General features: G+C 38.1%; 1 protein-coding gene across 2 annotated transcripts in view; it reads left to right on the forward strand.

Moving 5' to 3' along the window:
* Window positions 1-4,269: 4,269 nt before the first annotated feature.
* LOC137240148 (uncharacterized) overlaps window positions 4,270-27,998 on the forward strand; it is a 1,574,936-nt gene continuing 1,551,207 nt past the window's right edge. The window contains exon 1 of one of the 2 annotated variants that reach the window (XM_067766087.1): window positions 4,270-4,568. The gene's annotated coding sequence lies outside the window, so the exon portion shown is untranslated. Of the gene's footprint in view, window positions 4,792-27,998 lie in introns of both variants that reach the window. The other variant, XM_067766090.1, reaches the window with a different exon arrangement.

Below are 27,998 nucleotides of genomic sequence, written 5' to 3' on the forward strand. Positions count from 1 at the left end.
AACTGTTGAATAAATAACTCCAACATTCGATAATTCAAAATGTTCTTTATTAGACTTCTTTAAAATAACACTTATACTTCGCAACTAATAGCTTGCTTAAATAAAACTGACTGTCGTGCCTCTACTGTTGCCGCTTTTTATAGTCTTCCATTTCCTCGTTCCATACTTCTAGGCATTTCTAGAATTTACTTAGTTACTGCTATAAAATTATAAATACAGATGCACGTGTATAGCTTCTCATATGCGCGTATATATGTGAGTGACACTTCCACAGATAATTACCTACTTTTGGGAGCATCCCAGATAAGATATATGTATGTGTTTGTGCGTCTCTTCTCCGCTGTGTTTTTTTTTTTTTTTTTTACGAGGAGGAAGCATCGAAAGCCTCATAGTCAGTGTGGGACTTTAACCGCACTAAACCTCATACCGTCTGAGTACCATTTACCCCCCGGTACTACCGTCAAGTATTCCGTCGGGAGGTAGGTTGAGCACTAAGCTCTAGGTCTGTCGGGGTCACGTTGCTGTACTTAGATAGTGCCGCGGTATGGTTAACGCTGGGACTGACACGCCCTGCTTACTACCTGAATGTGCTTGACGCATACCACTTCTACGAATGTTTGCAAGCCTACCTTAAACACTGTGCATATAGTGCTTGTGGCATGCTTGTGCGTTCGACTACTTGTATTGTAGGGTTTTGTTTTTTATATATGTATATATGTGTAAATAAATTATATATGTATAAATAGAATTTTTTTTTGATTCAATAGGTTTTCCGTTTTTCATTTCATTTTTTTTTTTTTTTTGTTTTTTGTTTTTTTTTCCACAATACGTAACGGGGCTTTCCTCGTACTTCCACCGGTTGGGGAGGTCTTCTCTCCAATCCGAGTATAAACTCTGATTACATGTGAGATGTTTACCCTCATACTCGTTGTTTCTACGGTTGGAGAGGCCTTGTCTCCAATCCGTAGTTTTGTCGTTGCGTGTATGTTGACTGCTTTTGGTAGCACAGTTGAAGAGGCCGTGTCTCCAATCCGTGCTTTATTCCTTCACCTGGGGCAGTATTCGAACGGTTGAAGAGGCCTTGTCTCCAATCCGTCGCCTGGTTTGCTATTACATTACCTACATATATTACGGTATTTCTTATTTTATCATTCTCACACCGCTAATTGTACGGAGGCCTTGCATCCAATACGTGCTCAGCTCGATCCCCTCCACCTTAGCAGATTGTTATCCACCCACACAACTCGACTATTCAATGTTCGCTGCTGCGCCGTAGCCTTTCAAGACTTCGTAGACACTTCATTATTTCCGCTATTACATCGCACGCCGTTGACCATTTTACCTTGCTTTGTAGCATGCATCCAACAATTGTTTCAGGAGTGTAATCCTCTCCAAATATTCTGCACAGTTTGCATCTCGAGCTATAGAACCTAGGACACTCGAAAAATACATGGTAAACATCTTCTACTGTATCGCCGCCACAGTGATCGCATATGTTGTTAGGCTCGTGATTGAATCGGTGCAAATATTCCTTAAAGCAGCCGTGACCACTCAGAAACTGTGTGAGGTAGAAATCCACCTCGCCGTGCTTTCTAGATATCCATATATTAATATCTGGGATACATCGGTGTGTCCAGCGACCATTTGTTGAGGCATTTTACCTGAGCTGCCAGTTCTGCACGCTTCGCTCCCGTGCTCCGTTACGTGAGCTTTGATCCCGATAAATCGTCGCTGCTTCTTTTGCTAATATGTCTATAGGACACATTCCTGCGGTGATTAGTGCTGCGTCGTCAGAGACAGTTTTAAGGGCGCTACAGACGCGTAGTGCACGCAGGCGGTAAGTCGACTTTACCCCGCGGAAGTATGATTTATACTCCGTGGCCTGATGCCAAACAGGAGCCCCGTAAAGTATTTGGCTTTTTACAACGCCAGCCAGAAGTTGACGCCGTCGTTGCTTTGGTCCTCTTGCATTTATCATTATCCTAGATAATGCTGCTACGGTTTTTGCTACCTTTCCATTGGCATACTCTTAGTGGGATTTGAATGACAACCGCTGTGTGTACGTACATATGTGTAGACATAATGATTGATTCGTTTATGTAGATACAAGTGACTGTCTGCTTTATTGTTGTTGTGGTTTCATTTACTTAGCATCAGACTAGTGATGTGAGTATCACTTAGTGTCTCTAATATTCGTCACAATATCTTAAAATGTGTGCTTAACTGGCTTCTCATACTATCTCTATTTACTACATTTTAAAAATGGATATGAATGTGTTGCCTGATTTTTTGGAAACTCAATTAAAATAAAAGTTGGTTTGAAACACAAATGGGCAATTCATGGCACGTAAATTTGTAACCGCGAGAATTTTTTTATTATTTACTTTCTTCCATTCTCTGGCCATTCGCGACAGCCGATCTCCCTGTCAAATATTATTTGAAAGGTAGGTATGGCAATGGAGGAATAGAAAGATTTTTCACTTGTATAAATTTACAATGATCACTAACAAACAAGGTAAGAAACCGATTAAAATAACGTTCTGGGTTCGGTATTTAAACCTGATTCGGTTTCGGTTCTGGTTTCGTTCTCCAACATTTATTTTGGTTTCAGAATAAAAATACAAACTTAAGTTTGTAGACAAAGTAATATTAATTAAAAAAGGTTTGCATGTAGGTACATATAAAGAAAACGAGTCTAATTGTTGATCGAACTAACTAGGTAGAACTAGGCCTAGGCCCAACTAGTTGGTATGGTAGGGTCCGGATGGGCAAGTTAACAAACACGTTTAGTGACAATTTTTAACTTAAAATTGGGAAATTTTCTATCATTAGTACGATGTGAAATTTAAAATTAATGATGATAAAATTTTCACCTGATATAACTATTCCAATTTAAATTTTTTCGCTTGTTTAACGCCATCATAAAATAAATAAAAATGTGTGTCATAGTAAATAAGAAAAAGCTGCAGTCCATATTTTGCCAGCAATTTTCAGACTATATGATCGTCTACCGCCAGGAAGTAACTAATTCGATACGTTTGGTGGCGATTTAAATTCATTTCAAAAACAAAAAAATAATTCACAGACATTTTTTCTGTCATGGAGATATTTAGGCGATAGCTTACTGCAACATTTTGAATTTCCCTTTATTTCAATAATTTTTCAGAACGCTTTTTTCAATTAAATGTTTTTCATTTCCTGAACTTAAAAACTTTATTTGCGTTGAATGGTCCAAAGAGAGATTTTATGCAAATATTAAAAAAGTTGAGCAAAATCTAAAACTTTTATCCATTTATTCGCAATTTGGTTTCCTTGAAAGTCATTGTGAAGGATCTCCTTTATTTCTCCATTTCCATACCTACCTGTCAAATTAGGCTGACAGGGAGAATGACCGTCGCGAATGGCCAGATAATGGAAGAACACTTTGCTTGTTTGCTCGCGGTAAATAATATGAATTGCTATGAATTGCCTATTATAGTTTCAAACCAAATTCTTTTACAAATTATTCTTTATTCTTTGATCACATGCAACAACCTATGGTTATATTTACAGTGCACGATAGTTTACAAACTAACGTTTTAAATAAAAACTTATAACATTGAAAAGCTATTCATGTAAGCCTGCATATCAGGTTACCTGGCTAAAAAGTTATATTTTTTACACAGCACACAAAAATACTGTAGAACAGTGAATCGAATAAGTGATTTGCGCGGTAGAAATCCTGGAAGGGTTATTTAAAATTTTCACTTATTAGTGTGTGTAATATATAATACTATTTTATTAATTATAATACTAGATAAATAATATAATAATATTGATTATATAAAACTTAAAATAGTTTTGTGTTTCCACTATCCGCCATTTTTGGCAAAACCGTTTGGAACAGGTTCCACCGCCCGAAAAAATTTCGGTTTCGTTCTTTAACGTATTAGAATAACCGTTTTGGTTAAGCGAAATGAAACCGTTTTAAACGGTTACGGTATTGGTTCCGGTTTCATTCCTTGCTAACAAATTTCCACATTTTTATTAACTTAACTATTTTTACTTTGAAAAGGAAAAAAGTGTTTGATTTTATATTCCTTCGAAACAGGATTTAGTTAGCAGTTATCAATAAACTGATATTAAGTGGCCACTACATACATTAGGTTATACACTGTGCGACAACACGCTTACAACGCAATAATACTTTTACGGTAAATCCTTGTAATGATTTCTTTCTACCAGCTGCTACACTCAGGACATTGTGTGAGTCAGTAGATAACTCTTTATGCTCATGACTAACTGAATTTTCTGTGATTGTAAATATTTAATTTTGAACAATAAGGCGTACCCAGAAATTGATGTAATCAAACATATGTTAATAATAACCGAAATACGAAGAATACTACTATCGCAGTATACATAAACGTTTAGTGTGGTTTATTCGAAACACATAAATATGAACACGTGTATATCTATTAAGAAATTAGTTATATACGTACTTTCATCCACACATATATGTAGATATGTATCTATGTGTAACAATCTAGTTTCCAAGTAAGCCTCAAGTCAAAGTGATGCATTAAGATGTGAGTTGACGAACGAAAGTTTAGAAGAGAAACTGACGTCTAAAATTATAATAACATAGGAATCTATTTAAACTTTAATATGATAAACGGTTATTATAAACAAATTATTCTACATAAACAAACACATAGCCATATTAACAATTAAATGGTTACAACTTCACAGTGTGTTTAGTACATGGTTTCCAGCAGTATCTGAAAGTTTATCAATTGTATATATATGTAGGTATGTATATACAAATAAGCATTATATACATATATATATATATATATATACATATAATAAACTAGGTCAAGAATACATTGCATATTATGCCTAAAGGGTGGTACAAGTTAACACACAATATCTTTGGATCTTACATAATGATTTACATATTTACTTACATACCTTTCGGCAATCATATTTAGTTCGCATAAACATATTTATGCTGACATAACATTTAAATTATTTAAAATTCAACTTACCTTCCTATAAACAAATTAATGCTAACATCGATTATGCGAACTTGCCGCATCAGAATTTCACACAGCTAAATTCTTAATAATTTTTGATAATGAAAACTCAATAACAATTTTTTTGCATTTCCTGTTTCGCAAAACAAATTCCGCTTAAACTAAATAATTTAATTTTGGCTAAACAAAGCCATTGCACCCGCATCCGTTGCAATGCCTTTGCTTATGGTAAAATGCTGACGCTTGCGTCTGGCTTACTTAAGCACGGGCAACAGCATTTACTTATTTTGTTCTTGTTGTAAATAATGATCGAAAAATCATTTTAATAACAATCAATTGAACACAAAAATTCAGTCTTCATTTCGTAGTGTCCGGGTTCGGTACAAAATCTAAACATTTATTTGTTTTAATGAACAAATACTATCAACAAAAACATCCTAGCGCGGGAATTTGATTCCCTCAAAGAAACCCGCTCTACACTATACAATTTTTATACCTTTCATAAAAATGAAATGGTATATTAATTTCGACACGAAACCCAAAATTGTAAGTCCTTAAAGGAAAATAGATAAATAAGTAGACCCACCATTAAGTATACCGAAATAATCAGGATGAAGAGCTGAGTTGATTTAGCCATGTCCGTCTGTCTGTTTGTATGCAAACTAGTCCCTCAATTTTTGAGATATCTTGATAAAATTTGGTGAGCGGGTGTATTTGGGTGTCCGATTAGACATTTGTCGGAACCGGCCGGATCGGACCACTATAGCATATATCCTCCATACAACCGATTTTTCAGAAAAAGAGGATTTTTGTCATATCTTACTCAATTTAACAGATTGAAGATGCAAACTTCACCATATATTTTCGTATATTGCACATATTGTTGCCTAAAAAAATTGATGAGATCGGTCGTATATATAGTATATATCCCCCACAACCGATTGTTCAGATAAGAAACTTTTCGTAATTACTGCCCTATTTTAAGAGCTAGAGGCTTCAAATTTCATCGAATGCTTACGCATATAGCATATGTTGTTGTCTAAAAAAATTATAAAGATCGATGGTATATATAGTATATATATGGTGGTATAATTAGTATATATATATATTTTCGCAATTTTAGCCCCATTTTAACAGCCAGAAGCTTCAAATTTCACCGAATGCTTACGTATATAGCATATATTGTTGTCTGAAAAAATCATAGCGATCGGTTGTATATATAGTGTATATCTCATACAACCGATTGTTCAGATAAAAAACTTTTCGCAATTTCTACCCCACTCTAACATCTATAAGCTTCAAATGTCACCGATTGCTTACGTATATAGTATATATTGTTGTGTCAAAAAATCATAGAGATCGGTGATGTATATAATATATATATGATGGTATATATAGTATATATATATATTTTTTTCGATTTCGGCCCCATTTTAACAGCTAGAAGCTTCAAATTTCACCAAATGCTTACGTGTATAGCATATATTGATGTCTGAAAAAATCATTGAGATCGGTGATATACATAGTATATATCTCATACAACCGATTGTTCAGATAAGAAACTTTGCGCAATCTATGCCCCGTTTTAACAGCTAGAAGCTTCAAATTTCACCAAATGCTTACGTATATAGCATATATTGTTGTCTGAAAAATCATAGAGATCGGTGGTATATATATTATATACTTCATATAAACTGTCATTTTTGCCCCTTTTTTACGGCTAGAAGCTTCAAAATTCATCAAATTTCATCAAATAGTTATGTTTACGTCATATATTTTTGAAATACGTGATTCGTAGTCATAGTTTTTACAAGCAGACCACAAAAAACTGAAACTTTGCGATCCTCACACAAAGTACCTATCTGTTTTTTATTTTATATTTATCTTAAAAATCGTTTAGGTATGTAGATCTGTTCACTCTATATTTCTTATCTTATACATCCGATTATTCGGAGATTACGAACGGAATAAGATTATTGTTCAGCCCCATTCATGAAAGGTATGAAGTCTTCGGCACAGCCGAAGACAGTCCCGTTCTTACTTGTTAAATTTAATTCTGTTAGCAGCAGACGTGAAGCTTTGCATCCTCACACAAAGTACCTACCTATTTTTTATTTTATATTTATCTTAAAAATCGTTTAGATATGTTCAAATTTCACCAAATGCTTACGTGTATAGCATATATTGTTGTCTGAAAAAATCATAGAGACCGGTGGTATATATAGTATATATCTCATACAACCGATTGTTCAGAAAAGAAACTTTGCGCAATTTCTTCCCCATTTTAACAGCTAGAAGCTTCAAATTTCATCAAATGCTTACGTGTATAGCATATATTGTTGTCTGAAAAAACCATTGAGATCGGTGGTATATATAGTATATATCTCATACAACCGATTGTTCAGATAAGAAACTTTGCGCAATTTCTGCCCCATTTTAACAGCTAGAAGCTTCAAATTTCACGAAATGCTTACGTATATAGCATATATTGTTGTCTGAAAAAATCATAGAGATCGGTGGTATATATATTATATATCCCACATAAACTGTAATTTTTGTCCCGTTTTTACGGCTAGAAGCTTCAAAATTCATCAGGTTTCATCGAATAGTTACGTTTACGTGATATATTGTTGAAACACGTGATTCGTAGTCATAGTTTTTACACGCAGACCACAAAAAAACTGAAACTTTGCGATCCTCACACAAAGTACTTACCTGTTTTTATACTCAGTTGAGCAGAGCTCACAGAGTATATTAACTTTGATTTGATAACGGTTGGTTGCACAGGTATAAAGGAATCGAGATAGATATAGACTTCCATATATCAAAATCATCAGTATCGAAAAAAAATTCGATTGAGCCATGTCCGTCCGTCCGTCTGCCCGTTAACACGATAACTTGAGTAAATTTTGAGGTATCTTGATGAAATTTGGTATGTAGCTTCCTGGGCACTCATCTCAGATCGCTATTTAAAATGAACGATATCGGACAATAACCACGCCCACTTTTTCGATATCGAAAATTTCGAAAAATCGAAAAAGTGCGATAATTCATTACCAAATACGGATTAAGCGATGAAACTTGGTAAGTGAGTTGAACTTATGACGCAGAATAGAAAAATAGTAAAGTTTTGGACAATGGGCGTGGCACCGCCCACTTTTAAAAGAAGGTAATTTAGAAGTTTTGCAAGCTGTTATTTGGCAGTCGTTGAAGATATCATGATGAAATTTGGCAGGAACGTTACCCTTATTACTATATATCTGTTTACTAAAAATTAGCAAAATCGGAGAACGACCACGCCCACTTTTTAAAAAATTTTTTTTTTAATTCAAATTTTAAAAGAAAAGTTAATATCTTTACAGTATATAAGTATTTTATGCCAACATTCAACTCCAGTGTTGATATGGTGCAACGAAATACAAAAATAAAAGAAAATTTCAAAATGGGAGTGGCTCCGCCCTTTTTAATTTAATTTGTCTAGGATACTTTTAATGCCATAAGTCGAACAAAAATTTACCAATCCTTGTGAAATTTGTTAGAGGCTTAGATTCTAGGACGATAACTGTTTTCTGTGAAAAAGGGCGAAATCGTTTGAAGCCACGCCCAGTTTTTATACACAGTCGACCGTCTGTCCTTCCGCTCGGCCGTTAACACGATAACTTGAGCAAAAATCGATATATCTTTACTAAACTCAGTTCACGTACTTATCTGAACTCACTTTGTATTGGTGTAAAAAATGGCCTAAATCCGACTATGACCACGCCCACTTTTTCGATATCGAAAATTTCGAAAAATGAAAAAAATTCCATAATTATATACCAAATACGAAAAAAGGGATGAAACATGGTAATTGTATTGATCTATTGACGCAACATATAACTTTAGAAAAAAACTTGGTAAAATGGTTGTGACATCTACCATATTAAGTAGAATAAAATGAAAAAGTTTTGCAGGGCAAAATCAAAAGCCCTTGGAATTTTGGAAGGAATACTGTTCGTGGTATTACATATATAAATAAATTAACGGTACCCGACAGATGATGTTCTGGATCACCCTGGTCCACATTTTGGTCGATATCTGGAAAACGCCTTCACATATACAACTAAGGGCCACTCCCTTTTAAAACCCTCATTAATACCTTTAATTTGATACCCATATGGCGTTTATGGCGATATCTCGAAAAGGCGTCCACATACAGAACTAAGGCCCACTCCTTTTTAAAATACTCATTAACACCTTTCATTTGATACCCATATCGTACAAACAAATTCTAGAATCACCCCTGGCCCACCTTTATGGCGATATTTCGAAAAGGCGTCCACCTATAGAACTAAGGCCCACGCCCTTTTAAAATACTCATTAACACCTTTCATTTGATACCCATATCGTACAAACAAATTCTAGAGTCACCCCTGGTACACCTTTATGGCGATATCTCGAAAAGGCGTTCACCTATAGAACTAAGGCCCACGCCCTTTTAAAATACTCATTAGCACCTTTCATTTGATACCCATATCGTACACACAAATTCTAGAGTCACCCCTGGTCCACCTTTATGGCGATATCTCGAAAAGGCGTCCACCTATAGAACTAAGGCCCACGTCCTTTTAAAATACTCATTAACACCTTTCATTTGATACCCATATCGTACAAACAAATTCTAGAGTCACCTCTGGTCCACCTTTATGGCTATATCTCGAAAAGGCGTCCACCTATAGAACTAAGGCCCACGCCCTTTTAAAATACTCATTAACACTTTTCATTTGATACTCATATTGTACAAACGCATTCTAGAGTCACCCCTGGTCCACGTTTATGGCGATATCCCGAAAAGCCGTCCACCTATAGAACTAAGGCCCACTCCCTTTTAAAACACTTATTAACACCTTTCGTTTGATACCCATATTGTACAAACGCACCTATAGAACTAAGGCCCACGCCCTTTTAAAATACTCATTAACACCTTTCATTTGATACCCATATCGTACAAACAAATTCTAGAGTCACCTCTGGTCCACCTTTATGGCTATATCTCGAAAAGGCGTCCACCTATAGAACTAAGGCCCACGCCCTTTTAAAATACTCATTAACACTTTTCATTTGATACTCATATTGTACAAACGCATTCTAGAGTCACCCCTGGTCCACGTTTATGGCGATATCCCGAAAAGCCGTCCACCTATAGAACTAAGGCCCACTCCCTTTTAAAACACTTATTAACACCTTTCGTTTGATACCCATATTGTACAAACGCACCTATAGAACTAAGGCCCACGCCCTTTTAAAATACTCATTAACACCTTTCATTTGATACCCATATCGTACAAACAAATTCTAGCGTCACCCCTGGTCCACCTTTATGGCGATATCTCGAAAAAGCGTCCACACATAGAACTAAGGCCCACACCCTCTTAAAATACTCATTAATACCTTTCGTTTGACACCCATATTGTACAAACGCATTCTAGAGTCACCCCTGGACCACCTTTATGGCGATATCTCGAAAAGGCGTCCACCTATAGAACTAAGGCCCACGCCTTTTTAAAATACTTATTAACACCTTTCATTTGATACCCATATTGTACAACCGCATTCTAGAGTCACCCCTGGTCCACGTTTATGGCGATATCCCGAAAAGGCGTCCACCCATAGAACTAAGGCCCACTCCCTTTTAAAACACTTATTAACACCTTTCGTTTGATACCCATATTGTACAAACGCATTCTAGAGTCAACCCTGGTCCACTTTTATAACGATATTCCGAAAAGGCGTCCACCTATAGAATTAAGGCCCACGTCCTTTTAAAATAGTCATTAACTGACTTATCTTGTTTGGTTCCAATATACATCACTCATTAACACCTTTCATTTGATACCCATATCGTACAAACAAATTCTAGCGTCACCCCTGGTCCACCTTTATGGCGATATCTCGAAAAGGCGTCCACATATAGAACTAAGGCCCACCCCTTTAAAATACTCATTAACACCTTTCATTTGATACCCATATCGTACAAACACATCCTAGAGTCACCCCTGGTCCACCTTTATGGCGATATCTCGAAAAGGCGTCCACCTATAGCCTAAGGCCCACGCCCTTTTAAAATACTCATTAACACCTTTCATTTGATACCCATATCGTACAAACAAATTCTAGAGTCAACCCTGATCCACCTTTATGGCGATATCCCTAAATGGCGTGCACCTATAGAACTATGGCCCACTCCGTCTTAAAATACTCTTTAATACCTTTCATTTGATACACATGTCATACAAACACATTTCAGGGTTACCCTCGGTTCATTTTCCTACATGGTTATTTTCCCTTATGTTGCCACCATAGCTCTCAACTGAGTATGTAATGTTCGGTTACACCCGAACTTAACCTTCCTTACTTGTTTATTTTATATTTATCTTAAAAATCGTTTAGGTATGTAGATCTGTTCACTATATATTTCTTATCTTATACATCCGATTATTCGGAGATTACGAACGGGATAAGATTATTGTTCAGCCCCATTCATGAAAGGTATGAAGTCTTCTTCTTCCGTTCTTACTTGTTAAATTTAATTCTGTTAGCAGCAGAGTGTGCTCCTGTGTAATACAAAACCAAATATCAAAAATAATAGTTATTCGTTTCTCAAGTTTAAAAAATCACAGAAATGTCTATAAAAAAAAGGTGAATAAACAAAAAGGATTTCGTCTGGAATTACTTTTTGTTTATTCACCCGGGAGTTCAGGACGAATAATTTTCTTTTAGTAATCCGAACTATATATATATTTTTTTTTTGAGGTGACTATTTGTCCGGAAAGAAAATTTCTTTTGGAAATTTTCAAATTCCGAACAGAACAAATATTTATGGTCTTACCGACCCCGTTCTAGATGCTTTTACAACGCGAACTTCATTAAGCTCAATGAACTGATGATGGCTTCCCATTATTGGTCGGATCTTTACGCATGCACTGACGTCTATTCAGCAATATCCGTATTTTAAGGGACACCTGATGGCTTCCTTGATTATTGAAGCCTTGCGGCAGAGGTAAATAACTACCCCAGCGGGTTAGGGGGTCAGAATATACCCGCGGTAGGTATGCCTGTCGTAAGAGGCAACTAATATATATCTTCTCCAAACCCAATTGTCAACCTCACCTATCCGCGGCGAAGGATGGGAGGCATGAAGGTTTAACGTGGCCATATAAATCGTTCCCGAGATGGTCGGGCTAGCAACGGAGCGTACCGGATCTGTATCCGGCAAAGGACCATCACATGGATAACACTCCCAAAGACTTCGGGGAGCAGAGTTATTTAAGTCCATCTATTCTTCTAGCTGTTTTCATTCCGATCATTACCCGTATCAGCATGTTTTGCCGTAGAGTCGAGTACAGGCGAAGAAATCCCTTGTGGCTTTGTTTAGGATAGCATCCAAATAAGCGTTCCACGTGAGTATTCCATATAGTGTGACCCCTAGGTTTTCCCTCCATTGAGAATTGTATTTTAGTTACATACAGGAATGGTTATGGGATGGATGGTTTTCTTCTCCGGGTGAAAGACACTAGGACAGTTTTTATTTATAGACAGCCCTTTGGTATCGCACCACCTCTCTATGATGCGAAGGGCTTGTAGCATGCGATCTGATATTGTTTCCTCGTGCATCCCTGTAATGTAGATAACTAGGTCATCTGCATACCCTTGTGTGTCAAATCCCTTGCTTTTCAGTAACTGAAGGAGGCCATACATGACCAGGATCCACAGGAGAGGGGAGAGCACACCCCCTTGTGGGCATCCTCTTGTGACCGCAATTGATTCAGATGTTCCCCAAGTTCCAAATGGATTTTTCTATTCTTTAAAATGGAAAGCTCCAATCGAATAATCATATGGCTTATGCCCTTGTCAATCATAGCTTGTTCGATAGCTTGATGTGTTGTATTATCGAAAGCCCCTTATATGTCAATAAAAGCGCAGGGGGCTATGTTTTTTGATTCTAGAGGCTTTTCAATTTTTATCGTGAGGCCATGAATAGCCGTCTCCCTGGATTTCCCTGAATGATAGGCGAACTAAATCCTACACAGAGGAGTTTATTTCGATTGACCACCCTGATATGATGGTCTAAGATTTTCTCCATACCCTTTAGGAGAAATGAGCTCAGGCTTGTTGGTCGGGATAGGGATAGAGCAGAAGTAGTATTTGAATTCGATAGCATATACTTAGCAGCCAGATGCTTCCAATTCTCTCGATGTAGTCTTTATCGATGTGGGTATCGCATTTTTGTGTATTCCTCGTCGCGAACAAGGTGACCCTCCCCAAAGTCTTGAATATTGTCTACGGAAACCCTGTTCGCAAAGGTTGGGAAAGAGAAGGTTCGTGGGACGAGTATCGGGGTCTGTTTAAGATCTATGTGGAAATCAAGCTATGCAGCAAAACAGTGAAGTTAAGAATACCCCTATCTAGAGGAGAATAAGTTCAGGCACAATAAAGTAAATTAATGGCGAGAACTCGCTTAGGAGTGAAGAAACCCTTAATGCGCCTCTTGATACACATTTCTCATCCATAGTTGATATGGAAGAACCCCTAGGAGCTGCATATGATCCATCAAGCAGGAAAGGCTTGGACAAAAACGTGGGGCTGCAAAAATTCTAAGATCATGTGCAAAGCCTACAACATTAGATCCACAAAATGGTTCATATCTCTGAAGAGAGTAAGGCACACGATGGGCATACTGACAGGATACTGTTTTCTGGCGTCACATGCATATAAGTTAGGTCTCGTCAGTAACAGCAGGTGTAGGAAGTGTGAGCTGCAGGAATAAACGATTGAGCACGTTCTGCGTTTGTGATCTGCGCTCGCCAGGTCAAGGCTCCAGTTAAAAGGGCGGCAGAGTTGCCAGATCTCGAAGCAGCAGTTAAGTCAGGCCCAGAAAACTTCTAGAATTTGCCAAGAGTACGGAATTATTCTGTGACATAGATCCTGGTACCTGATTGGGGTTCTTCGGTTTGGTCGTCAAACAAATTCTGATAACACTGCAGGAAAGGCTTGGACAAAAACGTGGGGCTGCAAAAATTCTAAGATCATGTGAAAAGCCTACGGTATTAGATTCGCGAAATGGTTCATATCTCTGAAGAGAGAAGTCTTAAGGGTCACGATGGGCATACTGACTGGATATTGCCTTCTACCTGATTGGGGTTCTTCTGTTTGGTTGTCAAGAAAATTTTGGTAACACTCATTCAGTCTATGTTAGGTCTTTATTGACCGGCCAGTTCAACCAAACCTAACCTACTTAGTTTCTAATATAGGAGCTGATTGTACCAGGTTTGGTATTTAATATTGCGTCAAGTATATATAATTCGGCACTCGCAGCAAAATCTTCATCCAGTGTTATTTTGGCTATAGTAGAATCTGAAGCAGCCCTACTATGACGAGGTGCTGGCAAGATAACAGTTTTTATGACCAACTTAACATAATTAATGGCAGTTTATCGGTGAATTAATATATTAACTCAATTACATATTTGTAATAAAAACTAAAAAACAATAACTATTTCATCGTGCTACTGTGGCCAAAAATAAATTGTAAAACAAGAGACACCTTTAAGTTCGGGTGTAACCGAACATTATATACTCAGCGTGAGTTTCAATTGTACAGTTAATTTCAGATAAATTACTTTTCTAACCCTACTGAGGCACATTTTTGAAAAAAGGTACAATCAATTCAAGGTATAATTAATTAAAATGTTTCATTATAAGGGAAATATGTGTACCAACTTATGTATACGTCGAGCTCTTCTTCTGCTTGGACAAAAAAGGGGGCGGTGCCACGCCCATTCAATTTATTTTCATTTTCCTTTTTCTTGTTATAATGACAATTATATCACTGATATAAAACAATGTTTCGAATAGATTTTGCATATTACATTCATCTACGAACTTTCCAAACTCCCCTAAATAAAAGTGGGCGTGATCTTTAACTGATCTAGTCAATTTTTACAATAAATATTTCTTGTTATAAGCCTTACATGTGTATCGAATTTTGTTACGAGGGATTTTTTTTTTTGAGGCTCTAGAAATGTTGTGTAGAGCTTGATGGGAGTGGCACCGACCAATGAAAAACATGTCTCCCAATGTCCCCTTAAAATAAACTTGGTAAGTGAAATATCATTTATACAAATCTATTTTTCACTACGATAAAGCTTACTGTTCTAGCCTACGACCCTTTTATACATCTTTTATGTAAAAGTAGGTGTCGTCATCAACCGATCCCTTCCATTTTTACAAGAAATATTTCCTGGTATAAATAAAGCACGTATTCCCAATTTTATTACGATATGTTAATTCTTCTTCGAGTTATGACTACCGAAACATAGAAAACCGCTTAGTCGTAAAAGGGGCAGCACCACGCCCATTTTAAAAATTTTAGTGTTTTCCTATTTCTTGTTATAATTCCATTTGGAAAAGAAATAATATTGACATAAAGCATTTTTTTTTTGACTTGTAATTATTATGTGTTGTACGATAAAAGATTCTAAGTTATGTTACTGTACTAATAACGAACTCTTAAATAAATAAAATGAAATAGCTTCTTTTATCCATCCATGACCCCTTTAAAAACTTACTTACTTAATCGGCGCTTAACCGCTTAAACGGTTATGCCGTCCAACAAGGCGCGCCAGTCGCTCCTTCTCTCTGCCAACTGGCGCCAATTGGTCACACCAAGGGAGTTTAAATCGTTTTGCACCTGGTCCTACTAGCGGAGTGGGGGCCGCCCTCTACCTCTGCTTCCATAGACGGGTTCCGGTAGAAACACTTTCTTGGCCGGAGCGTCATCTTTCATTCGCACAACATGACCTAGCCAGGGCAGCCGCTGCGTTTTAATTTGCTGGATGAGAGCCGCTTCATCTGATGTTTTCATGGTCCATGCTTTTGCACCATATAGCAGGACGGGAACGATAAGTGACTTGTAGAGTATGATTTTCGTTTGCCGAGAGAGGACTATACTTGTCAGTTGCCTACCTAGTCCAAAGTAGCATTTATTGGCAAGAGTGCTTCTTCGCTGGATTTCAGAGCTGCTGTTGTTGTAGTGTTGATGCTGGTTCCCTAATAGACAAAGTCTTTTACTATTTCGAAATTATGGCTGCCAACAGTAGCGTGGGTGGATAGGCCGATGATATCAATGTCCTCAGCATATGCTGGTAATTTCACACTTTTAAAATCTTTTATAAAAAAGTGGTCGTGGTCCTTAACCGATTTCGTTAACTCCTTATAGTAAAGAAAACCTCTGGCGAATTTTGTTTTGATAGGTTTAACGTTTTGTGATTGATGATTAATAATATTTGTAAAATTAGTTATACCACAAGTTTTTTTTTTAAGTTTTATCAAGAGTCTTAATATCAGTCCATACATCAAATTTCATCATTCTAGGTATATTATTTTCTAAATAATCAGGTTTTTTGTGTTTTTGAAATGTCGAAAGTGGGCGTGGTTATCATCCAATTTCGCTCATTTTAGCAATAAGAGATAAGTGCCAGGGAACCCTTATATGATATGTCAATATTTACTCAAGCTATCGTATGCACAGACAATCGGACTAGGATTTATGTTTACAATAGCTCCGTCCTCTTGGAAAATACTAGAAGTTTTCTAGGACCTAAATTACTTGCTGCCCGATATTTGGCAACTCTGCCACCCCCCAATAGCTGGAGGTTAGTCCTGGCGAGCGCAGGACACGAACAGAGAACATGCTCAATTGTTTCTTCCTGTAACTCCCACTTCCTACGTCTGCTGTTAGTGACGAGGTGTAACTTATAAGCATGTGACGCCAGAAGGCAGTGTCCAGTTAGTATGCCCCTCGGAAGCCTTAAGTCTTCTCACTTCAGCCAGTTTGTGACACTAATATCGTAGGTTTTGCACATGATCTTAGAAATTTTGCAGCCACGCGCTTTTGCCACGCCTCTCCTGCTTGATGGATCATATGCAACTCCTGTCTCCTTTTGATTTCTCCCAAACGGATTGGGACGCCTGTGGTTGTTTCAGCGCGTGTTGTACCCTCCTTTGCCAACAAATCGGCTTTTTCGCTATCTTCTATCTCTTTATGATCGGGAACCCAGAATAGATGTATGGATCGACCTTTGCCAATGCAGCCTTGCATTTCAGAACAGTCCTTGATGAAGTACTGCGTGAAATTATTGTCTTAATCGCCGCCTGGCTATCAATATATATTTTGATGCGACTGCAGCTTAATCACGCTTTCTCCAGAATTTCTGCTGCTTTCTTCACGGATATAATTTTCGCTTGAAAGATGCTGCGGCACGGGACCATATATTCCGTTTGCCCGATATTAGGTGGCAGCCTACACTCAAGCTGCCCCGAGGTCTTAAACCTTGTTGTAGTGGCAAACGCGATATTTTTGGCAATTAGGTCTGCAGGCGGGATGTGCAGAATGGCATACAATGCTGCAGTCGGAATAGTGTTTAGGGCTTCCGTTATGCTAGATTAAGTTAGATTGAACTGACCGGTACATGATGACCTCAAATAGACTGAATGTGTCCGTAGTGTTACCAGAGGTTTATTTTAACGACCAAACTGAAAAACCCTATCAACCTACTTATGATATAAAATAACTCCGTCACCTTGGCAAATACTAGAAGCTTTCTAGGACTTAAGCCACTTGCTGCTTCTATATCTGACAGCTGTATCACTCCTAATAGCTGGAAACTTAGCCTGGTAAGCGCAGGGCTCGAGCACAAAATGTGCTCGATCGTTTCCTCCTCCAACCCGCACTTCCTACATCTGCTATCACTGACCAAGCCTAATTTAAAGGCATGTGACGGCAGAAGGCAGTGTCTAGTCAGAATACCCGTCATGAGTCTTCAGTTTTAATGATAGAAGCAATTTTGTTAGTCTAAGGTTGTAAGACCTACACATAATCTTCGACATTTTACAGTCCCGCGCTTGAGCTCACGCCTTTCCCGCTTGATCGAACATTTGCACCTCTCGCCTTCTCTTAATCTCGCCCAATCTAATTGGGACGTATACGGAGCAAGCGTCAAGGGATGCACCCTTTTTAACTAGTTCATCTACTTTTTCATTCCCATCTATTCCCATATCCCCTGGAAACCAATATAGATGTATGCTTCTCCCTGTCCCGATTCATTCCAGAATGCTTACACTCCAGGACACTTTTAGATGCTTTGCTATGCGAGATTATTGCCTTAATTGATGCTTGGCTGTGAATATACACACTCTACTCCTTCTACAGCTTTGGAACCATCTGTGTACACATGTATCGCCTCGTCCGTCATTTGAGCACCCTTGCGCCAACAATCCACCCATATTGAGCAGTTGTTAACGCTATGTTCGTTGCTACCAGGTCTACAGGTGAAATGTGCAGAATGGCATACAGTGCAGCCGTCGGGGTTGTTTTCAGGGCTCCCGTAATGCTAAGCATTGATAGTCTGCACATCCTTCTAATTTTTTCAGGTAGGTTGTTTTTTGTGTGGCTTTCCACCAAACAAAAACTCCATAATATAGAATAGGGTTTACAATCGCTGTAAAAACCCATTAAGAAAGATAGGGCGATAAGCCCCACGTACACCCCAGCATTCTTTTACATGCATAGAGTGCTGTTGAGGCCATCTTCACCCTCTCCTCCACGTTGAGCCTCCATGACAGCTTACTGTCTAGGATGATTCCTAGATATTTTGTGCAAGCTTTCTCCTATAAGATCACCCCTCCTAGCTTAGGCCTGGTCCAATTTGAGACCTTGTGTCTCTTTGTAAACAAGACCATATCCGTCTTCTCCGCATTGACTTTCAACCCGACATTAGATGCCCAGGTATGAATATCCCGAAGCGCCCGATCCATCAAAGAACTAATCGTTGGAAGGCACTTTCCATTTATGACTATTGCAACGTCATCTGCGTAAGCCGTAAGTTTTACGGGTCCCTCATCGAATCGCCTGAGCAGTTGGTTGATGACCAGCGTCCACAGCAGAGGTGATAGCACCCCTCCCTGTGGCGTGCGCCTGTCCTCTGATTTCGTGGCCTCGTACAATCCCCATTGTGATGTAATCATCCTGCAATTTAGCATGCAGCCAATCCATTTGATTAAGGCGGGATGTACTTTAATGTAATTAAGACCATCCATAATCGCCAATTTAGAAACATTGAAAGCCCCGGCAATGTCCAAAAAGACTCCTAGAGCATATTTATTATATTCCAGGGCTTTCGCTATGCTTATTCCCACCCTATACAGTGCGGTACAGGATTCAGCCTTATGCATCCATCGAATATTTTTTTAAACCATTCCACGACCGCTCTACTTGAAATTTGTATCATGGTCGGGAATATACCATCTGGGCCCGGCGATTTAAACTTAGAAAACGTCTTCACCGTCCATTCGATCTTGGTATCGGTCACTAAGCTCGGCACTATCCCCTCCGTGATCGAAGTGTGAGAGCTGTCCGCTGGCGCTTCTAAATCATATCGCGATGGGAAATGTGTATCGAAAAGCACCTCTAAGGACTTCTCACTATTACGTAACTGTAAGGTTCCTTTTAATATATTATAAATTTTACTTTTAACTTTATATACTTTGTGAATTCAATTTATTAGTTTATTCAATAATTTTATTTTAGTTTTTTTGATTTGTTAGATTTCAAAAATTTTCATTCTTGTGAAAATATTTATATAATAAAAACATACATTTAGGTGTGTTACTGAAAATAAAAAAGTGGCTTCAATATACTATATTTGGCGATCCTACCAGCCAAAAACGCGTATTTACTACGAAAATGTGTACAATTTTATGTTGATATCGAAAACCCGAAAAACGGTCGGGACGTGGTAAACACATAAATTGTGTTTTTGTGTATGCTACTTTAAATTATGAATTCAATTACCGAATAACCAACTAAAAACTTTCTTGCATCCATCAGCCAATCCGATTTGTAACCTTAAAATTTTAAAAATTTGGATTTCCTAAACTGACCTGCGATAGAGCTGTTAATAGTTAAACACAAACTTGCCATTCTGTGCGCACAACGGCAGCAACAGCAGCTATTTAATTAAAATTTAGTTCATGGTGCGATTTGTTTTAGGAAAGCCCTCGTTAGTTGGAAATTTCCTAAACGTAATTATCTACAACTACACGAAAAATCAATAAAATAACAACAACCTGGAATATGATTGATGGTTGCTTGGTTCCCTGTTCTTCTCGAGAAATCTTTAACGAGTTCTTAAACAACCTTGCAGATAGTGGGCTTTTTCAGGTTAACGGCATTCTGAATAAGTTTGGTAAATGCTTCGACCTAATATATGTCAGTGATAATTCTAGATTCTCTTTAGTCCGAACTGACCCGTTGGTACTGCCTGAAGATGTATATCACCCTGCATTGGAGTTAATTGCTGAAACCTTCAGCCTTCCAAAACAACGTAATACCTATAATAGTTCGTCTGCCGATAGGTTTTTATTTAGGAAAATTAACTTCAGGAAGTTAAGAAATGCGCTTTCCCTTATAGTTTGGCCCGATTATAATGGAGACGTTGACGAGAGCGTTCATCATTTTACTAGTGCTTTACACCTCATATTCCGTGCTTGTATCCCCCAAACTAATTGCGTTAGAGTTTCAGTAAATACAGGTTGGTGCACCAAGGAACTAAACTGCTTAAAAAATCATAAAACGCGTTGATTTAAGAGATATAAAAAATCTGGACTTCCAAATGACTATAGCAGATATTCTGTTCTACGTCATAAATATAATTCTTTGAACAAAGATTGTTACCAAGACTAAATTAATAAGATTAAGCTGCAACTTTCCTCTAATCCCAAATCGTTCTTCAATTTTGTTAACACTTAACGCAAGACTACTGGATTCTCAGCCGTCATGAAATCTAAAGACTTGGTTTCAAGTGACGATGCCACAGTTGCCGATATGTTTGCTGATTTCTTTAAATCAAACTACGCACAAAATTGCGTGCCCGTCCAACCGAATGTTCTTTTTAGCTCGCCACTGCTTTGCGGTGTACGAGCCCCTTCGATATCCTGTAACGACGTGTTTTTATACCTACAAAACTAAAAACTTATTATGCTAGTGGGCCCGACAGCATTCCTTCTGTTGTTCTAAAAAGTTGCGTGGAATATTTGTATCGGCTCTTAACGAATATTTTTAATGCTTCTCTAAAGCAATGTGTATTTCCCTGTTTCTGGAAAGAGTCTTTTATCATACCACTGTACAAAAGTGGCAGTAAATCATGTGTTGCAAACTATAGAGGCATTGCAAAACTTAGCGAAATATCTAAACTTTTCAAATCCATTATAACTAAATAACTAGCTCATTCAGTTTCTCCTATCATTAACCCAGCTCAGCATGGCTTCTGCAAAGGCAATTCAACCGAGTCGAACCTGTTGGAATATACTACTCATGTCTCCAGAAACTTTAGAAATAACCTACATACCGATGTAATTTACACGGATTTCAGCAAAGCTTTCGATAAGGTTTCCACACTATTCTCACCTATAAACTTAATGGTTTAGGGTTTCCACCTTAAATTCTGATTTCGATTTCCTCTTACTTAAAAGGAGGGAAACAAAAGGTGTTATTTAAAAACAGCGAATCTAAACTCATTAGGGCTACTTCTGGCGTACCGTAAGGTATTCCCCTTGCTCCTTTGCTATTTTTGTTATTTATTAATGATCTTCCAAGCGCGTTAACTCATTCCAAGATTTTGATGTATGCTGACGATGTAAAGCCTTTTAAATATATACTCACTCCGGAAGACAGATTGCTCCTCAACCTAAATAAATGTAAATTCGTGCGTTTTGGTAGAAAATAATTTCAAGTGCACAATTTCACGGTTGGTGACTATCGGCTGGAGCAAGTCACTAGATTTATTGACCTGGGTGTTACATTGGACCCAAAACTTGACTTGAAATTTCATATTGAAACATGCGTGACCGGATCGAAAGGAGTCCTTGCTTTTGTTAAACGATGGTCTAAGAAATTTAATAACCCCTACGTTACAAAATCTCTCTTTACTGCTTTAGTGAGACCTATATTGGAGTATGCATCAATCGTTTGGAACCCGTGGTATCAAATCTATCGTGACAAGCTTGAATCGTTTCAAAAACAATTCCTAATATTTGCTTTGAGTCATCTGGCGTGGGATCCAACAAGGAATCCTCCCTCTTACAACAGTCGGTTAAAACTTATAAACCTATCTTCTCTCGAGAGTCGCAGGGAAATGCTTGGTCTGTTGTTTATGGTGAAATTATTGAGAGGAACGGTGAATAATAGCCCGTTTTTACTTAGCGAGATCAAATTTAATGTTCCCATGAGGCTATCAAGGCATTTCCAGCCGCTTTTTTTGAGCACATGTAGGTCGAATTTGGAAATGCACGAAGCTCTTCATTGTTTGTGCCTGGATTTTAACAAGCACTATAGTAATTTTGATACGTCGGACTCGCTTTTCAAAATAAAGAGGTGTATTTTATTTGAGTTAAATTAGTATATATGTATACATATTTCAAATAACTAACTATAACTTACTGTTACTCCATTTTATGTATATATAATATAGCAGCTCTTTCTGAGCGGTTCGCGTCAGCTCCTTTCTGAGCACCTCTCGTTAGCCCCCTACTGTGGAATCAGCTCCTTTTTGAGCAATTCGCGTCAGATCCCTTCTGAACACCTTCGCCTGCCCCTTACTGGGCATACGTATACAAAACTCATAACCTCTTGTAAAGTTAGGTTATTTATTTAAATTATCGCGCATATAATTATACATTTAAAATACTACTTCTAAAATAATCTTTATGTCATCTAATTTCCTTGTTTCTCCTTTCATTGTTTTCTGTACCTCTGCTATTCATGTGTCTAGATTAATTTTTAATAGTTATAAGATTAATTTAAGTAAATGCATATATAAACGCATACTTTTATGTCAGTACGTAAATTTTAGTTTTCTTTAAATTTTGTATTGTTTTTTTTTTAAATTGTTATTGATCTTCCCATTTACATAAAATGTATTAGCATAAGTTTTTAATGTCAGTTGATGTACATATAATATACTTTAAGTTCTTAGTTGTACAAATTTGTCAAATAAATGAAATGAAATGAAATGAAATGTCACCTCTTAATATCAAATATGTAACTATAACTCTTAAGATCGATTACTTAATGTTTTACACTATACGTTCGTTTTGTATAAGATGTCTTGCTAATTGATATTTAGTTTGTTTAAATTGCTCAATTTGTAGAATATTAAATAAATAAATAAATAAAGAACAGTAGTAACCTAATCAAGACGTGGTGCATTGCTTCAAGCAACGGAAAGATCGAGAGCAACCTTTAAACTACTATATTGTCATAATACTAGACTGCAGAAAAGTATTTGAGAAATTTACTTTCTTGGCGCATTTGCGAGAATGCACGTTTAAAACAATTTAATACAAAAATGTCTTCGCTGCTTAAAAAACAAAAACAACAAAGTCTATCTTGAGAAAATATATATGTAAAAAAAAAAATTTATATATAAAAGAGATATATAAAGAAAACAAAAGAAGAAGACGGTGAGCTTCGTTTCACGTGGCGACAACAAACAATCCTTTAAATATATGCACATACCTTTAAGGCCGTGGCACAACGACATTTTTTTATATAGATGCGTTTAACACAAGCTTATGCAAGCTTATGTTTATAAGCTTTAACTTGTAAGAGGGAAGATTTCTTGTTGGATCCCACGCCAAATTACTCAAAGCAAAAAGTAGGAATTGTTTTAGAACCGATTCAAGCTTGTGACGATAGATTTGATACCGCGGGTTCCAAACGATTGATGCATACTCCAATATAGGTCTCACTAAATCAGTAAAGAGAGATTTTGTAACGTAGGGGTCATTAAATTCCTTAGACCATCGTTTAACAAAAGCAAGAACTCCTTTCGATCGGGCCACGCAAGTTTCAATATGAAATTTAAAGTCAAGTTTTGGGTCCAATGTAACACCCAGGTCAATAAATCTAGTGACTTGCTCCAGCCGGTAGTCACCAACCGTGTAATTGTGCACTTGAAATCATTTTCTACCAAAACTCATGAATTTACGGTTTGCTGGGTTGAGCTTATTGGTCGTCTAAATAAGCAAAATTTGTTTTTGTTTGATTTGCTTCAACGCGTTTCAACGCTTCATGCGTCATCCTCATGAATTTACATTTATTTAGGTTGAGGATCATATCATTAATATTGCAACACTTGACTAAACTATCGAGATCTTCTTGAAGGAGCAATCTGTCTTCCGGAGTGAGTATAGGTTTAAAAAGCTTTACATCGTCAGCATACATCCAAATCTTGGAATGAGTTAACGCGCTTAGAAGATCATTAAAAAATAACAAAAATAGCAAAGGACCAAGGTACTGCCAGCAAGAGATTTGAGGATTTTATTACGGCTCTGGATTTTCGGTACAATTGCGGCTGCATGCTCACCAAAATGTAGATCCTGATCAAACGACACACCCAAGATTTTGGGGTGTAGGACAGTCGGTAGCGTATTGCCATCGACGTGGATGTTCAAAATGGTCGACATTTGGGACGTCAATATTGTAAATAAGGTCGCGGAGGATTTAGTCGGTGATAATGCCAGGCTTCGCGAAAAAACTGGAGGGTTCAGGGAGGTAGCCGTTTATTCTGTTGCAAAGCTCATCGATCTGTGGGCCTGGACCCGTGGCCATTATTGTGCAGTCATCGGGGTAGGAAATGATAGTGACTCCTTCTGGTGGCGAAGGTAGCTTTGATATGTAGAAGTTAAACAAAAGTGGGGATAGGACACCACCCTGTGGCACCCCTCGGTTAATTCTTCTTGGTTTTGATGTTTCGTTTCTAATTTGCACCAATGCCTGCCGACCACCCAGATAATTTGCGGTCCACCTTTTAAGACATGGGGGGAAGGGTAGACCTTTCCAAGTCTTACAGTAGCGTGCCATGCTTGCCGTATCAAAAGCGTTTGAACGAGTACTGTTCTATGGTGGGGGTTTTGATTTAAACCGCAATTTATTTGGGTGCTAAGGACATTTAGCGCGGTGATGGTGCTATGAAATTTTCTAATGCCATGCTGATGACAGGCTAGCTGCAAATTTGCTTAGAAGTAGGGGAGGAAAATAGCTTCAAGCGTCTTGGCTACTGGCGATAGGAGAGATATCGGGCGATATGACTCCCCTATGTTAGCTGGTTTCTCAGGCTTTAGTAGCGGGACCACCTGGGCCATTTTCCATTTTTCGGGAATGACAACAGTTGAAAGAGACAGGTTGAAGACATGTGCTAAATATTTGAAACCCTCTTTCCCTAGGATTTTAAGCATCATCCCAATTTCCTTTTTTAAGGTTAACGATGAAGTCGGCGGTACGTTCGAGTGAAATAAGTATAGGCAGGTGGTCGGATGCCAATGTTACCATCGGCTGCCAGTTGACGCAGTTTACAAGTCCTGCGCTCACGATTGATATATCCGGCGAACTGTGACAGCTTCCTACCATACATGTGGGGCGTCCCCGTTTATTGTGCCGAACGTCGTTTCTTCTATTTGATCCGCCAATATCTCACCCCTACTATCTGGCTGCAAATTTGAATACCACAGATCGTGATGGGTATTGAAATCACCTAAGATAATGCGATTATTGCCAGTGAGTAAGGCGCTGATATTATGGCGGTATCCACTGAGGCAACAGGTGGCAGGAGGGATGTAGATGTTGATGATTTCTAGGTTAGCATCACCTGACCGGACAGACGAGCCTTGACTTCTAGGACACTGTCCCTACGGCCGATGTCGGGATGAAATATATGATATTGCACGAAGTGGTGTATGATAAACGCGAGGCCGTCTCCATTTCCGCTCTCACGATCTTTTCTGTGGACATTATACCCAGAACAAGTCTGCAGAGTAGATCTTTTTGTGAGTTTAGTCTCTTGAATAGCAGCAAGTGGATGTTGTACCGCTTCATGAAATCGACTATCTCCGTGATCTTCCCATTTAATCCATTACAGCTTAACTGCAGAATTCTGAAGTGCAACGGGGGAGACGTCGTCCCTCTGGGAGTAAGTGAAGGGTGACTACGCCCGGGTTGTGAAAGGCTAGGACGCAACTTCTGTTGTGGCTCTGGGACTGGACGTCCTTGGGTAAGCATTGGGGTACCCGATGCATTTGGGTTTGCGGCCTGGCAACATGGCGCAATGAAACCCGTCGGGGGTTGCCGTCGCGGCCAACAGAACATCTGGGAAAGTGGCACCGTCCAAGGCAGGAGCTGCATTGAGGGGATGTCGCAAACATATATATTCTATGCTGGCAAACGGTACAAAAGGTGGTAAGGACTAAGAGTCTGTTTCTCCGAGGACGTGGGGTTTTGGGATCTAGCGCAGAACAACCTGTCCGATGCAACCATCCCTTGCACGAGACACACTGACAAGAGTATACCATCCTAAAAAGATTCTTTTCCGGCAGACGCAGCAAAACCATTTCTCAGGACCGGGGTCAGGAGACGGACCCGGATTGGGTTCGATACCTTCCCGGAGCAAGAGAATATAGAGCAGTCCCGCTGCAAGGAGCTGCTCCGATGATGACAATTTGTGGGGGGGATGCAAGAAATTAAATGGGGTTATGCTGAAATGACTATCTTTGGTTGAGAAAAATCCCGAGTCGCTCCGGTACATAGAACCGACTGCCTTGGGAAGCGTTTGATCATCATCATAGGTCCGCTTTCTATTCATGTATGTATTATGTGTTCCAAATATGAAAAAATCGGACCACAAATACGATTTTTTAAAATATTTCGATCCATGCGCCACCTATTGGAGTTTTTTTCTTATTATTGCATTGTCATCGGGTTCTGAACTATATTCCAAGTTTCAAGCTTGTAGCTTATTGGGAAGTTACTTATATTTCAATTAGAAAATTCGTACCAACCAGCCAGCCAAGCAGCCAATCAGCCAGCCTGTCAAGTCAAGCTAAATTAAACCGTTTAAAAACTGCTTTTAGATACCCCTTCGCCAAAGCCATTGCATAAACACAACTGTAACATTTGACTTCGCTGATTGAGCAACAAAAATTTTGAAGTGTAATAATTTTGGTGAACAGTTATTTTTATTTTATATGTGTATATGTGTACATTTTATATACGTATGTATACTAATATATAGATATATTATTATTATTGTTGTAAACTCTCTCTTTAAATAATTACTAACTTATTTTGCAGTTTTGTTAGTAAACTCTCTTTTCATTTAATTTAACATGTTTCGTTCACCACAACATAATATACCAACATCTACATTTACTAACAATTTAAATGACTCTTTGACAGATTAACCAAATGACACTTCTCAACAACAAACAATAAATCCATATGAAAACATTAATCAAAATGAAATTGCGACAGTTTCAGTAAAACTTCCACAATTTTGGACTAGTTGTCCGGAATCATGGTTTATTCATGCAGAAACACAATTTAGTACTAAAAATATTACACAAGAAAATACTAACAGCCCTATTCTGTGCACTTGACAAATTCACCATCTTGCTTATTTGTCAAGTTTGACAATTTATCAAGTAATTGCTATTCTATGTAAAAAATAAAAACCTTTTTCGCTGACAAATTGTCAATAAGTCAAACGCTCTTGATAATTTAATTTATACGGATAAATTTAAATATGAATTCTGTTATTGTGCGATTGAGAGAAAATGGAAGAACATTTATTACTTTTGCTTTTATTGTGGGAAGATCGTCCTGGGGTTTTTGGGGGTAATTTCGGGATGGTATTTGAGACTCCCTGGGGTTCCTCCCGGGGTCATTTAGGGGTCGTTCTGGGATCTTTTTGGGGACACTCTCGGGGTAATTTTGGGGACATTCGGGGATGATTTTGCGGATTCCATCGGGTCCTCCCGGGGTCATTTGGGGGACATTCTGGGATGGTTTTGGGGACTCTCTCGGTGTCATTTTGGGGTAATTCTGGTATTA

Source organism: Eurosta solidaginis, chromosome 2, assembly GCF_040869045.1.
Source record: "Eurosta solidaginis isolate ZX-2024a chromosome 2, ASM4086904v1, whole genome shotgun sequence".
Taxonomy (NCBI): Eukaryota; Metazoa; Arthropoda; class Insecta; order Diptera; family Tephritidae; genus Eurosta; species Eurosta solidaginis.